Source organism: Ipomoea nil, unplaced genomic scaffold (assembly GCF_001879475.1).
Source record: "Ipomoea nil cultivar Tokyo-kokei standard unplaced genomic scaffold, Asagao_1.1 scaffold0465, whole genome shotgun sequence".
In the NCBI taxonomy this organism is placed as follows: Eukaryota; Viridiplantae; Streptophyta; class Magnoliopsida; order Solanales; family Convolvulaceae; genus Ipomoea; species Ipomoea nil.
The window spans coordinates 1264033-1280377 of NW_017616893.1; positions in this window are offsets into that span (position 1 = coordinate 1264033).

Sequence of the window (16345 nt, forward strand, 5' to 3'; positions counted from 1 at the left end):
GGAGCATGTGGCTCCCCTTTGCCTTTTTTTTTTTTTTTTACTTAGCAATTTGCTCCAAACTGCTAAAAACTAAAACAACACATACATTTTGGGTTAATCTATCCAAACCCCCACTAATAATAAATAAATAAACAAATAAAAACTAAAATAAGAAGACAACGCTAAAGCTTCTTGAATAAGAACCTTTTGACTTCTCAATACTTGCCCACATTGATGTGCAAGTAATTATGTTTGTAAGAGGAGTTCTGCTAAAAACAACACATATACATTTTGGGTTAATCTTAGCCAAACCCCCTAATAAATTAAAAAAAAAAAAAAAAAAAAAAAAAAAAAAAAAAAAAAAACTAAAATAAGAAGCCATTAAAATAAGGTTTCTTAAATAAGAGCCTTTTGAAACGTTGGGCTTCAATAGGTTGAGTAAGTCTATATGAACAGATACTACATGTAACACGGTGAATCAAATAGTTATGCTGTGGAATCGTGTCCACTTTGCAAGGTGGACACAGTTCTATGTTCATAATTACTGAACTATATGTTCATAATTATAAAGCTAAATATTCAGAATCTTTGAACTTCATATTCATAATTATTGAACTCTATATTCACAATTACAAAACTCTATATTCATAATTACTAAACTATATGTTCATAATTATAAAGCTATATATTCATAATTTTTAAACTTCATATTCACAATTATTGAGTCTCTATATTCATAATTACATAACTATATGTTCATAATTATGTTCACAACACTATATTCATAATTTTAGAACTATATATTCATAATTTTTGAATTATATATATAATTATGAGCAATTTTAGAACCGTGTCTACCTTGCTAGGTGGACACGATTCCACAACATAATTTGACGTGTCAATAGTACTCAAAAAATAAAATATTTGCCTTTGGATTTCTCAATACTTGTCCATATTGATGTACAAATAATTATATTTGTAAGAAGAGCATTGCTCCTCTTATATAGAGGAGAGAGCTCATTTTCCAAACATTTTCAATGTGGGATCAAAATGATCCAACACCATTTACAAAGGGGAGTCTGGCTCCTTTTTGTCTTCTTCTTTTTTTTTTTGTAATTTTAATTTTATTTTGTATATCGTTTTGTTTGGATGATGATGATGATGATGATGTTTGTATATCGTTTTGTTTGGATATATATATATATATATATATATATATATATATATATATATATTCATAATTTTTGAATTTCATATTCACAATTATTAAATCTCTATATTCATAATTACATAACTATATGTTTATAATAATGTTCACAACACTATGTTTATAATTATAGAACTATATATTCAAATTATAGAACTATATTGTGTCTACTTTGCAAGGTGGACACGGTGCCACAACATAATTTGTCGAGTCAATAATACTAAAAAAAAAAAAAAAAAAGTCTTTGGACTTCTCAATACTGGCCCACATTGATAGGCAAACAATTATATGTTTGTAAAAGGAGCAATGATCCTTTTATATAGAGGAGCTCAAGAGCTCCTCTTTCCAAACATTTTCAATGTGGGATCAAAATGATCCCACATCATTTACAAAGGGGAGTCACATTTGTCTTCTTTTTTTTTTTTTTTTTTTTTTTTAAATTTTAATTTTAATTTGTATATAGTTTTGTTTGGATTATTATTATTATTATTATTATTATTATTATTATTATTATTATTATTATTATTATTATTATTTACGAATTAATAGATTTTATTTAATTTCCATTTGAGATTTACTTACCAAATAAGCTTTACTACAAAAGTTTGGGGGGAGGGGGGGGGGGGGGGAGGGGGGGAAATGAATTAGGATGATTTTGTTTTTAATTATATATAGATAGATAAATTGATTCTATTTCATTTTTTAAGCAAAATCTTCCTTAAAGATTAATAGTAAAATAAAGCTAACTTATTAATAATCGATTCTATTACATTTTTTTACGAAGAATTTTTCTTAAAGATTAATAGTAAAATAAGGCTAAATTATTAATAACCAATTCTATTCAATTTTTTATGCAAAATCTTTCCTAAAAAGACTAATAGTATCTTAATGATTCTTTTTCTTATACTGCTTATTGATTCTTTTCCATTTTTCTAGTGTAGAAAAAATTCACATCCTAACATTTTCTTCCATTCATTTATATTTTCCCATATTATTATTAATTTCATTCCCAATATTATTCTATATTGTTTTAGCGTACGGCTTCGTTCCATTCATTTCTATTTTTTCATATTATTATTAATTGTTTAGGCGAGAACTTGTAAATGAGGATATTGTTTTATTAATTAATATAGAATATAGATTACCAATTAAAATTAAAGTTTTTATTATAATTGAACAATAATATTACCAATTATTATTTGAAGATTTTGTAAAACTGTAAGTAAAATTGTATTACGGATAGGAAAATATATGTACTTTAATTTTAATTTAAATTATTAATAATTAATTCTATTTTATTTTTTAAAAAAATCTTCCTTAAAGATTAATAGTAAAATAAAGCTAAATTATTAATAACCGATTCTATTATATTTTTTATGCATAATTTTTCTTAAAGATTAATATAGTAAAATTAAGCTAAATTATTAATAACCGATTTTATTACATTTTTTACGCATAATAATTTTTTATAAAGATTAATAGTAAAATAATACTAAATTAGTAATAACCAATTCATTTTCTATTTTTTACGCAAAATCTTCCGTAAAAGATTAGTAGTAAAATATCTTAATGATTATTTTCCTTATACTGCTTATTGATTCTTTTTCATTTTTTAGAGTGTAGAAAACATTCACATGAATAATATTTCCTTTCATTATTTCCCATACTTTCATATTATTATTAATTTTCTTTCCAATATTATTATTAATTGTTTGGGGGTACGGCTTCCTTCCATTCTTTTTCATTTTTTCATATTACTATTAATTGTTTAGGCGGGAGCTTGTAAAGGATGATTTGTTTTTATTAATTAATATAGAATATAAATATAGATTAATATAGAATATACATTACCAATTAAAATAATTTTTTTTTAAATATTATATTGAACAATAATATTACCAATTATTATTATTATTATTATTATTATTATTATTATTATTATTGGTTCACATAGTTGAATTATTTGTTTTTTATTTAATTATTATAAACATAAATGATATTTACTAATTAATTTATGATATTTATCAAATCGTATTTTTTTAAATATAGTGTTTTACCCATGCATTGCACGGAATTTTATTTTTGTTATTGTGAATTTAAAATAAAAATAGAAAAAATAAAAAGATGTTTAAATGTACAATATAATAATATAGTTGGACTTTTATATATTTAGCCAAGTATCTATTTCATAACATACAAAATTAAAATTTAAATTTTGTATGGTTAATATATTCTCTACTCATGTACATATTTAGATAAATTTATAGAAAAAATTCATATAATTAAGTTGATTTATTCCAAATTGTATTTCATATCTATATATGAAATTTAAAAATATAAATAATAAAAACTAAGAGAATTGTACTTAGAAATCAATAAAAAGATGTAAATTTTAAATTTTGTATGAATAAATAAATATTCTAATCGGACGCATATCCTTATATGATTGTATAATACTTTGTATATAAACATAATATTTATTAATATGTATATAGGAAAGTCCTATAATATAATTTCATTAATTATAATTTATATTGATAGATTTATACTTAAAAAAATATATTTAGAAATTTAAAGAGTATATGTATGTATATTTAAAAAAATTATAAATATTCATGTTTTGTTAATTTTAAATTTCATTTCGTTAATTATATTTCATATTTTATTAATTATAATTTAATGAAATTGTCACAAATATGTCTACAGAAGAAATCATATATTTCTTAATTTCATTAATTATATAATTACCAAATATTATGACAATTATCACAATAATCTATATATATATATATATATATATATATATATATATATATATATATATATATATATATATAACTAAAATCCTCCTTCCCAAATTTTCCCCCCAAAACTTAGGGTCATTTATGTAATATCTAAATTTATTTAATTAATAAGTATAGTAATTATATATTATTCATATCCGATTAATTATAGAAATTAATTTACATGTGAATCATAACTTACCAAATGAATTACTACACAATCTTACCTAATTAATTTATAGTACCGTAAGTATTATGTCCAGATTTATATATGTAATATGTCCTATATTTATTTGAAACTATATATTAATTTCATTTTGAAATCATTGGTTCACATATTTAAATTATTTATTTTTTTCTTTAATTATTATAAACAGAAATAATATTGTACTAATTAATTTTTGATATTTATCAAATTGTATTTTTTTAAAATATAGTGTTTTACCCGTGCGTTCCACGAATTGTTTTTGTTATTATGAATTTAAAATAAAAAATAGAAAAAAATGAAAAGATGTTAAAATGTACAATATAATAATATAGTTGGACTATTATATATTTGGTCATCTATTTTCATAACATACAAAATTAAAATTAAAATCTTGTATTTATAATATAATCTCTAATCATTTACATATTTAGATAAATATATAGAAGAAATTCACATAATAAAGTTGATTTATTTCTAATTGTATTTCATATATTATAATTCTAAAGATATGAATAATAAATTAATAACTAAGAGAATTGTACTTAGACTTCAATAAAAAAAAAATGTAAATTCCAAATTTTGAATGAATAAATTTAAACCCTAATTCGACGCATTTCCTTATATGATTGTATAATTCATTGTATATACACATAATATTTATTAATATGTATATATAAAAGTTCTATAATATAATTTCATTAATTATAATTTATAATTAAAAAATTATATTTAAAAATTTAAAAAGTAATATTTAAATTTTGTATGATTATTATAGTGCATAAGTGTATGTATGTATATTTTAAAAATTAGAAATATTCATGTTTTGTTAATTTTATAATTTCATTTCTTTAATTATAATTCATATTTTATTAATTGTAATTTAATGAAATTGCCACAAATATTTCTATGGAAGAAATCTTATATTTCTTAATTTCATTAATTATATTAATTATAATTATCAAATATTGTGGCAATTACCATAATAATTTCATTAATTATATTAATTATAATATTTGTTCTAATCTCTTCCAATATTTAAATACATTACCATAATAATTACACAAAAGAATGAAAGAAAAATTATCAGAATAGTTACCTTTAATAAAAATAAGAAAATTATATTAAAAATTAATTATATATTAAGGTAAGTATAATTTATTTCATGCCAATAATATTATACATTAAGTATAAAAAATATATATATGTATATAAATTACCATAATAATTACATCAAAAGAGGTAACAATACATAATTATTAATATTATACATTAAGTGTGTGTGTGTGTGTACTTTTAATTTTATATTGATAACCATAGTCTATGTATATATTTTAAGAAAATATTCATTATTAAAAAAGGATATAATTTTTAAAAATAAATTATTAATTAGATTACCTAATATAATTGTCTTACTAATTGATTCTATGCTACTATGTATAATTCATATATTTGAAAACTTTTTAAAGCTAGATTACCTATTAATTGCTTTAATAATTAAGATAATTGTTAGTCAAATCAATATTCAATAGTACTAAAAGTATTATTTCAAATTTTTATACATAAGATATAAAATTATTAAACTGAAATAATTAAAAATAATGTGTCCATATTACAAAAGATTTTATAATAGTAATTTTTATTACCTAATAGAATTTTTCAATTATTAAATATTGTTTATGATAATTATTGTATGACATTTACATTATTTGGTAGAATTTTTATAATTAAGGTATAATATTATTAAATAAAAATTATTAAAAATAATGTATCCACAATATAAAATAAATTATAGTTGTCTTAATAATCATTTTTTTAATGCTACTAACTCTATTACATTGTATTAATATAAATTTATAATAATCATTTATTAATATAACTTTACAATTATAAATTTGTATAAGGAAAACATAGAAACTTCTAGGAAAAATAAATAAATAAATAAAATCTCTCCATTTGCTTTTTCTCTTTTCTCACTGTCACATTCCCACTCTCTTTCGAAAAAGACAAAGTAGGATGAGAAATGGCATCTATCTACAACGTCCTCACCCCTCAATTCGATTTAGATGTTGCTTGATTGCTGTTTTGCCCAACGAACCACGTAAACCCTTAACGCTGCTTATTAAAAAAAATATAGAAACTTGAATGACATGTACAAATCTCAAAGTCAACATACTAACTCTAAGTTTCATAAAATATTACAAAATTCTCAAAATCACTGTCATTATCATCCTCGATCGCATCTCTACGCTCTTCCATAAAAACTAAACCATTAGGGTCCTGTTACCAAGCATCCTCCTCCTCAATTTCCTTTTGCTGAAGCAAAGCCTCCTTAAGTATCTTAAAGCTCATACCAGACGATATAAACTGCAAAACATATTGAAGTACGGGGGAATATAGTTAGAAAAAGGTAGAAAATTAATACGAAAAGAAAGAAATGATGAGATGGAGAACTAAAAAAATGCTTTGAATTTTATTTTGGTTTTTAGTGTATTCTTATCATGCTTCTCTATGTATCTATTTACATATACAGAGAATCCGTCCCTCTCCAAACTTTATCCACTTGATGAGCAAGGAACTCTATTACTTCCCGATCAATCTTTATAGATCCGTATCTTCTCCACAAAAACAAACAAACAAACAAACAAAAAAATATCAACATTTTGTCTTAGGAACCACTTTTCTTATTTAAAAATCGGAAAATACAAAAAAAAAAAAAAAAAAAAAAAAACAAAAAAAAAAAAAACCAAAAAGAAAGAAAGAAAAATGAAACTAAGATAATGAAAACCTCACCTGTGCAAATCACGTATCAACCTCAACTGTGGAAGATCACAGGATAATTAGCAAAAGTCAATAAAATAATTAAGTTTAGTTGGGATTGTAGGTGAAGTTGATGGATTGTATATGATCATGTAAGGTGTATTTATACACAATAAATAAGATCAAAAGAACTTAGTATTGAAATTATAAAATGGTAAGAGATTTGAAGAAAGGTAAAAACTTTTAATTTCACACGGCATTCCATATACATATACTACACACTAATTAGCACGGCATTCCATATGTACATATACTACACACTAATTAGCTTAATTAACAATAATCACCTTAATTACTACCTATTATATGAGTAACCTATACGTTAAGTACACTGTTCTAACCATCATTTCCCCTAATTATTTAATTAATAATATATTACTAATATAATTATTATTCCTAATGTATTTATTTGGAATTGTGTGTACCCAGGCTCAATATAATAAAATGGGTACTTGTAGCTTAAAGAATATAATATAAATTAGGCAAAATAATTTATTTATTTAACGTAGAAAATACTAATTTGTATTTATAGGTAGAAAATATTAATTCAAAAGGAAATAATAAAATTTTATTTATTTGTGGCAATAACATTATTATTATTATTATTATTATTATTATTATTATTATTATTATTATTATTATTATTATTATTATTATATTACAAAATTACCCCTAAGTTTTGGGGGGGAAAACTTGGCTAGGAGGATTTTACTTTTATATATATATAGATATAGATTGAAAATATTATTGTTCAAGTATAATAAAAATCTTATGAAATAATGTAAGCATAATAAAATAAAAATAATTATAATAATAATAATAATAATAATAATAATAATAATAATAATAATAATAAAATCATATAAATTTTCTCCCAAAACTTAGCGGCATTTATATAATATCCTAATTTTTTAATTTAATTAATTATCAAAATATTGAAATTATATATTATATATTATTCATTTATGTGTAGACATACTTATTACTGTATATAAAGTAAATTAGGTAAATATATTCTTCAAATATAAATTAAGTATCTATATATAATTTTTTGGTAAGCAAATGTAAAATGGTAACTCTAATTTTAATTGGTAATTGGTAATATAATAAAAACCATAAATGTTACCCTTAATCATATCTAAACACCTATATATACATCACATTATCTTCAATACAAACAGTACCAAGTTACAAAGAACCTAAGGGAATATTCTCTGCAACTACATAGCAATGGTGTAGAGAACAGGGACCTTCAAGAAGAGGAGGAACAAGACCCATATTCTCTGCGTATCCAGAAGAGCTGTTGCACTACACCTACACATTTTGGTAAATCTCTGTATCCTTTTTCAACTCTTTTTTTTTTTTAATAAAGAATAGAAAATCATATATACCATTGGTGAAATTTAAAATCTATCTACATATATTATATAAACTATGATTATATTGATCATATATATCATCTTCTTCATCATCAATCTGGATGAGTTTGCTCAACCCATTTAAAGGTATTTCTCTAATACCTTATCTCAATCCATTAAAAGTTGTTTATTATTGGACTCTGGGCAGGATTAAATAATGCACTATTCATAGTGATAGAAAAAAAACTGACCATCTGATTATTAGTGGACTCTGAGCAACTAGATCTGCAGGTCATTTGCATGAGAGGGGACATCATTGAATGAGTTTGGACTATTAATATTTTTTTTCCTGATGTGACGGTCCTTCCAGCACCAATAGGAGTAACACAAGGATTTGGAGCCATGACAATGTGTTGAGGATCATGAGTAGTGCTCCTTGGCAAAAGCCTAAAGCAACAGCATATGAATATGATAGAGATTTAATTATTTTAATTTTTATTTGATAAAGATTATTCTCTAACAAAACAATTAGTAATATTTACGATTTATTGAACCAACCTTCATATTTTTGGTCAAATGAGTACACATGATGGAATATATGTTCATTGCACGGAATCTTAATATTCATTGAGTTTCCAAATCGTATATTGCATAAGATTTATTTTACCATAATATGAATTGTAACCAATTTAATAAATCTAAATATTAACAAGTATGTATGGTAATTTTATGTATGTTAATATTATTTCATATGGACGTAATATCATAATATGATTTATAACCAATTTAAGAAATCTATATTGATAACCAGTTCAAGTATGTATGGTAATTGTATGCATGGTATTAAAAATAATAATTACGTATGGTAATATGTATAGTAATATTAGGTATGATATTTATTATGTAATGCGTAGTATTAATTAGGTTGTACATTTATTCTTTTCATATTCTCATATGGACGTAAATCCATAATATGGTATATAACAAATAACCAATGTGGTGTGTATATATATATATATATATATATATATATATATATATATATATATATATATAATAAATTTTATTAGTTATTAATTAGCATAATATTAATTTATTATGCATAATTATTGTATAAAAATAAATTACCGTTCAAATGAGTACACAAGATAATATACATGTTCATTGCACAGAATTTTAATATTAATTGAGTTGTCAAATCGTATATTGCATAAGAATTATTCTTACCTTACTATATACAATTACAAATTTATTTCGAAATTCTGAAAATTAAATAAGTTAGAAATCTAATTTTAAGTATGTATTTCCTGTTTTTTTCATTTTTAATTTATACAACTAATTTATTAATTTATATACACAATTTTTTGCTGCTTTTAATAAAATAATTCACTACATTTTTTTTTCAGTAAGTAATTCCTCTAAGCAAATAATCCGTAATATTCCCTGATATACTTTACACAATTTAATCATTTTTTATTTTTATAATTTCTAATTTATTAAATAATATATATATATATATATCAGGGTTGTAAAAATCCCGCCTAGGCACCGAGTAATCGGCGCCTAGGCACTAGGCGCCCATAGGCCGTGGCGATTTCCGCCCTAGGCTCCCGCCTAGGAGACCAGCCGCCTAGGCGCCCGCCTAGCGCCTAATTCAGCCGCCTAGCGCCTAACTCGTCCGATTACGCCGAGTTAACTCGTCAATTTCTGTCGAGTTAGTCGAGTTAACCCGACCGACTCGACCTTGCTAATTTTGTCCATTTATATGACATATACATATAATATGACATATATACACTCGTAGACTAGTTTGATACTTTCAATCTTTGGATGATTGAAGTATTTGGGTATTTCATTTGAGTTTTTATTTTTTTTAATATTCTTTTGATGTTATGACTTATGAATTGTCATTATGTCATTTATTTGGATGTGTTATTTGATTGAATGTTGAAAACAGTCTCATTAAAATTGTCAAATTGCATGTTTGCTACTGTTTTTTTCGCGACCGCCTAGATTCCGCCTAGGCGCCGACTAGGCCGCTTAGGCGCTAGGCGCTGCCTTGGCGCCCGACTAGCACCCAGCGCCTACTGCAACCATGATATATATATATATATATATATATATATATATATATATATATATATATATATATATAATTTAATATAGATATAATTAGATAAAGCTTATTTTGTGACCAAACAATTGGTAATGTTTATGATTTATTGAACCAATTCGTAAATGAGTCAATCTATACTATAATTAAAAACAAAATCCTATTTACTTGATTTCCCACCCAAACAATAGTAAATAGTAAAGGTAAATTTTAAAAAAAGAATGGAAAAAAAGAACATAAATATTTCACAATAATATTCTACATCATCTGTTAAAAATGGAATGGAAATTAGGTAAACTGAAAAAATAACTGAATATTAATAATTGACTGAAAATTAAAAATGAAAAAAAAGGAACATAAATTAGGTTAATTGAAAAAGGAAATAAATATTTATAATTGACTAAAAATAAAAAATGATCCATAATTGACTAAAATGGAAAAGGAAAATGGTCAAATTATTACATTTTAATTTTTTACAATAATATTACAGTATCTAGTACATCAAATCATAATTATGTCATAAATCTTTCACAATTTTAAAAATGGAACCGAAATATTTCAATAATAATATTTTACATCATCAAGTAAACGTAAATTAAAAATGAAAAGGAAATATTTAAATAACAATATTCTACATCATCAATAATAAAGGCATATTCTAATCAATAATAAAGTTAAATTAAAAATGCAATGAAAATTAAAAATGAAACGGAAATATTATAATAATAATATTCTACATCATCAATTAAAAATGGAACGAAAATTGGGTAAAATATCACTACATCTGATATTCTAATTGACCAATTGACTGAAAATAAAAAAAAGAATAATTTGCTGAAAATGAATATGATATTACTAATTAACTGAAAATATAAAATGAAATGAAATATTAATAGTTGACTGCAAATAAAAAATGATCTATAATTAACTAATATGAAAAAAATAAATGGTTAGGTCATTGCATTTTAATTAAAAATTGATGGAAACTAAAATTTGACGGAAATATTTCAACAATAATATTCTACATCATAGATAATAAAAGCATATTTTAAACAATAATAAAAAATTAAAAATGCAACGGAAATATTTCAATAATAATATTATACATAATCAATTAAAACTCAAACGAAAATTAGGTAAAAATATCATTGCATATGATATTCTAATTGACTAATTGATTAAAAATAAAAAAGAATAATTGGCTGAAAATGAATATGATATTACAAACTGACTTAAAATATAAAAAAATCCCTAATTGACTAATATTCTACCATTATATATTTTCACTCGAGTCACTCATCATGATGGACTGAAGGTGTTAGCTATAGACGATGATGGACAAGATTGTGTTGCTACTACCAATGTCGAAAGATGTTTCAATAATGTGTACATACAATCGTTGACATTTTTTTTAAATGACAAATTTGCTATATATCTAGACAAAAAAATATAAATCTTCCATACAAATGAATTAAGATAGTAATTCATTTCTATAACTGAGTTGCTTGAGAATGAGCACATTTAACTAATTTATATAAAAAAAAAATACTAAACAATGATAAATAAAATCTCCAAAATTACAGCACCGCATGAGTACATCTACACATTAGCTATTAATTTGAGCAATCATTTGCTCAAATTTAAGCAATGATAACATCAAAACACATAAATAATCCAAACCATATGTTCAATTGCACTATATAATATTTGATGTTATAATTTAAATAATTATATATTGATCCAAATATTCTTAATATATTACAACAAATCCATTATGTGCATCGAACGGGTGAAAATACTATTATTCTAATAATTTTTCTTTCCTTCTTTCGTGTAATTACTATGCTAATGTATTTAAATATTGAAAGAGAATTCTATAAAAAGGATCCTTAACTCACTAAAATTCTATATTATTCTTAAAAACAAAACCCCCATTTCTTACTTACCCGCCCAAACAATAAAAAAAAAAAAAACCAATTAATAATACTAATAATAATTAGTAAAAAAGTTAGTAGTAAAATAGAAAAAAAGATCCTTAATTCACAAAAAATAGAAAAGGAAACGGGATTCACTAATTAATTAAAACTAACAATAATCAGTAAAAAAAGATCCTTAATTCACTAAAAATAAAAATATAAACGGAATTTACTGATTATGACTAATAATAATTGGTAAAATAGAAAAATAAAAAATGAGTCTTAATTCAATAAAAATGAAAAAAGAAACGTAAGGGTGTGAAAAAAAAAAAGGTTATAATAAGGATAACAGTAAAAAAAAAAAAAAAAAATCTACCAAAAATTAGAATAATAAAAAAAGTTTCTTAATTCACGAGAAATAGAAAAGGAAATGGAATTCACTGATTAATTAATAGTAATAATAATCAGTCAGAAAATTAGCAGTAAAATATGAAGAAAAAAAAAGATCATTACTTCACAAAGTATCTATGAGGTCCCTGTACTATAGTGTTTTGTTCAATTTAGTCCTCATACTTTTATTTTGTTCAATTTAGTCCCTGTACTTTCAAAAGTGGTGCAATTAAGGACAATAGTTAACGATGTTAATATTATCGTTAACTTAGGTTACGTGGCGCTGAAGATATTTATATTCCTACTCATATATTACTTTATAAATATTTAAAATTTATTATTTTTACCACCAATATATTAAATTAGTATGTCCAAAATAAATAATTGCGATCATGTTCGTAATGAGATTTGGACAATTGTCCTTAGTTTTATCACTTTTTAAAGTAGAGGGACTAAATTGAACAGAATAAAGGTACAAGGACTAAATTGAACAAAACACTATAGTACAGGGACTTCATAGGTAAAAATAAACGAAATTTACTGATTAATACTAATAATAATCAGTAAAATTGAAAATAAAAAAGGATTCTTAATTCAATGAAAATGAAAGATTTTTTTTTTTAAAAAGGGGTCATAATAAAAATAACAGTAAAAACAATCCTACAAAAAAAATTGAAAAAAAAATATTCATAATTTACAAAAAATAGAAAATGAAATGGAATTCACTGAATAATTAATACTAATAATAATCAGTAAAATTAAAAGTTAGCATTAAAATAGAAAAATATAAAAGGATCCTTAATTCACTAAAAATAGAAAAAGAAACAAAAGTCACTGATTAATACTAATAATACTCAGTTAAATAGGAAAATATAAAAAAATTCCCAATCTATACCATTATTAAAAAGAAAATCCTTCTTCCTTACTTTCACACCCAAACAATTGAAAAAGAAAAAAAAAATCTATAATATAATTAAAAACAAAATTCTATTTACTTGATTTATCGCCCAAACAATAGTAAATAGTAAAGGTAAATTTAAAAAAAAAAAAAGGATGAAAAAAAAAAGAACAAAAATATTTCACAATAATATTCTATATTATCAATTAAAAATGGAATGGAAATTATGTAAATGAATAAGTATCTATTCAAGAGAGGTCACTAAGGCTCGATCTCATGACTTCCTACATAAGAGAGGTCATTACATGCCATCTGAGCACAAGGTGCTTAGCAACAAACATTAGGTTAATTGAAAAAGGAAATAAATATTAACAATTGTTTGAAAATAAGAAAATATTTATAATTGACTAAAACAGAAAAAAAAATGGTCAGATCATTGCATTTTAATTTTTCACAATAATATTACACAGTATAATACATCAAATCACAAGTATGTCATAAATTTTACACAATTGTAAACAATAGAATGGAAATATTTCAATAATAATATTCTACACTATCAAGTAAAGGTAAATTAAAAATGAAAAGGAAATACTTCAATAATAATATTCTACATCATCAATACTAAAGACATATTTTAAACAATAGTAAAGGTAAATTAAAAATGTAGCGAAAATTAAAAATGAAATGGAAATATTTCAATAATAATATTCTAAATCATCAATTAAAAATGAAACGAAAATTTGGTAAAAATATCATTGCATTTGATATTTTAGTTCCCTAATTGATTAATTGACTAAAAATAAAAGAGAAGTAATTGGATGAAAATAAATATGATATTACTAATGGATTGAAAATTTAAAAGGAAATGAATATTAATAATTGACTGCAAATAAAAAATTATTCATAATTGACTAATATGAAAAAAATAAATGGTTAGATCATTGCATTTTAATTAAAATGGAAGGGAAACTAAAATTGAACGCCAATATTTCAATAATAATATTCTACATCATAAATAGTAAGTGCATATTTTAAACAATAGTAAAGGTAAATTACAAATGGAACAGAATTATTTCAATAATAATATTATACATCCTCAATTAAAAATGGAACACAAATTAGGTACAAATATCACTCCATGTAATATTCTAATTGACTAAAAATACAAAAGAATAATTGACTGAAAATGAATATGATATTACTAATTTATTTAAAATATAAAAGGATCGCTAATTGACTAATATTATACCATTATATATTTTCACCGAGTCACCCATCCTGATCAATTGAAGGTGTTAGCTCTAGACGATGATGGACAAGATTGTGTTGCTACTACCAATGTCGTCTACAAAGAGGTTTCAACAATGTGTAAATAAAATCGTTGATATTATATTTTTTAAATGACAAAATTGTTATATGTATAGACAAAAAAAATATCCTCCATACAAATGAATTAAGATAACAATTCATTCATATAACTGAGTTGCTAGAGAACGAACACATTTGTATAATTTATAAAAAAAAATACTAAACAATGATAAAAAAAAAAAAAAAATCTCCAAAGTTATAACACTACATGCATACATCTACACATTAGCTATTAATTTGAGCAATTATTTGCTTAAATTCATACAATGATAATATAAAGACACATAAATGATCCAACCCGTATATTCAATTGAACTATATAATATTTGATGTTCTAATTTAAATAATTATATATCGATCAAAATATTCTTAATATATTACAACAAATCTATTCCGTGCATCGCACGGGCGCAAATACTAGTTAAGAAAAATAAATAAAAAGGAAATGGATCAAGGAAAATAAATAAAAAAGAAACAAAAGATGGGGTTGCAAAAAATCGAACTCTGGATTGCTCAAAGTGTTTGTATTGCTTTTATTAAAGCACTAAGATCAGGCAGATCAGCACTAAACCACTGCGCCACAACCCCTTTAGTGTTCACTTATCAATTCTTTTTATTTAACTTATCCAACTTAAAGAAATCTATTACAAAATTAAGAAGCCTTACCACCAAACGACACACCACCAAATGACCGGATGTGTTACTTGTGATAACTTATTAATATTAAAAATTGTGTAATTTTTGTAACTTCAAAATCTTTAATGGCTCGATTGCATGATTTTTACACAATTGTTATGCCGTGGAACCGTGTCCACCCACCTTGCAAGGTGGACACGGTTCTGTGTTCATAATTACTGAACTCCATGTTCATAATTATAAAACTCTATGTTCATAATTTTATTTGAACTTTATATTCACAATTATTGAACTCTATATTCACAATTATAGAACTCTATATTCGCAATTACAGAACTCTATGTTCATAATTACCGAACTCTATGTTCATAATTATAAAACTCTATGTTCATAATTGTTGAACTTCGTATTCACAATTATTGAACTCTATATTCACAATTACAGAATTTTATGTACATAATTATAGAACTCTATGTTCATAATTTTTGAACTCTATATTGACAATTATGACAGTTTTGGAATCGTGTCCACCTTGCAACATAATTGTTAACTAGCTTGGTTGGCATAAGTGGCCGTGCACTTTTATCCCTTAAGAGAGGTCGAGAGTTTGAAACTCCTCTCGTATGGAAAAACCAACTTTGCCCCTTAAAGGTGTCTCCTGCAATTAGG